The following is a 1,684-nucleotide window of genomic DNA, read 5'->3' as shown; positions in this document are numbered from 1 at the left end:
TGTGTGTGTGTGTGTGTGTATGTTTGTGTCTGTGTTTGTCCCCCCAACATCGCTTGACAACCGATGTTGGTGTGTTTATGTCCCCATAACTTAGCGGTTCGGCAAAAGAGATCGATAGAATAAGTACCAGGCTTCTAAAGAATAAGTCCTGGGGTCGATTTGCTCGACTAAAGGCGGTGCTCCAGCATGGCCACAGTCAAAAGACTGAAACAAGTAAAAGAGTAAAAGAGATTCAGTAAGATGCTTAATTTTTTTCAGTTTTCATGTTTTTTAATTTTTTTTCAGTTTTGTATGATTTGTTATAAAAATATTATCAGATTCAATAAGATGTTTTATCTTTCCACTTTTCCTGTCTATTATTTTTTTCATTTTCTTTTTTTGTTTTATTGAGGGTTAAACAATGTTTTTAGTTAGGGGAAAAAACCCTAATTTTTAACGGGGGTGAGATAACCCAAAAATACCATGCATCCAAAAACACATACATGCATTCATAAATATGTACGTACATAATGCATACATGCGTACATTGATAGAAACATGCATACATACATACATACATAGCGAGCTTATTTTAGTTTCCGTCTACCAAATTCACTCACGAGGCTTTGGTCATCCTGGTGCTATAGCAGAAGAAACCTGCCCAAAGTGCCACGCAATGGGACTGAACCCGGAACCATGTGGTTTTGAAGCAAGCTTCTTTCTACACAACTACGCCTACTGATAAAAATAAATAGTGTCAACCAAGTATTGGCAGGTCGTTGACACAAATCAATTCTACCCCGCCCCCATCACCTCCATACGCAGCGCACACCCAACCACACATAAAGAGTTAATAAAAAGGCCTCTATATGGTCAGTCGTTTTGAAAGAAATAGCTGTTAAATTTCCCACAAACTTTTACCCGCATTTCTTTAAAGAAAGAAAATATTATTTAATGTTGCGCTAGAAATAGAGGAACTGTATCAAAAGAGAAAAACCAACAACATGTGTTCATGGTTACAATACTTTGATCTCAGATTCGCTTGATCAGAGCTGATATGAGGCTGAACAATGCAAACAATAACAAAATCCATTCATAGAATGAAGGTCATTCCGCCTGCATCAGAAATCAACTTTCTATTGAAACTTGAAAGAAACTTGCTCACAGAGAAGAAAATTTGCTTTGCAGTTTATTCATTCGTTTCAATATTTCTTTTTTTAGTTCTTTCTTTCAATTTCTTTTCTTTTCCTTTCCTTTCAATTATCTATTTATATATTTGTCTATCACAGTATTTATTTGTCTTGGCGAAGAAACCCCAGAGTTTAGAGAGATCTGTGTGTTAGTTAAGCTAGATTTTTCTTTTCAAGTACCTCTGAAATCACAGCAAGTGATTAAGGCGTTACGAGACAGACGGCTGCTGTTTAAAAATCATATCCTTTAATACTGAAGATAAGTTCAATAATATAAATGTAGTCTTAATTGTTTTTGTTGCTTCAAAGGACATTGCCCTTTCGTTTCTAACGTGTGTACACGTAGAAGTATGTATACATACTTCTACATATATATGTAACACACATTCACACCATATATACACATCCATACAAATATGTATGTATATGTGTGTGTGTGTGTGTGTATAAAACATACCGATACTTAAATATTAACTGATGTATGTATATATATATATATATATATATATATATAT

The sequence above is a fragment of the Octopus bimaculoides genome, chromosome 5, assembly GCF_001194135.2.
Source record: "Octopus bimaculoides isolate UCB-OBI-ISO-001 chromosome 5, ASM119413v2, whole genome shotgun sequence".
In the NCBI taxonomy this organism is placed as follows: domain Eukaryota; kingdom Metazoa; phylum Mollusca; class Cephalopoda; order Octopoda; family Octopodidae; genus Octopus; species Octopus bimaculoides.
Note: the sequence above shows the minus strand (reverse complement) of the source record.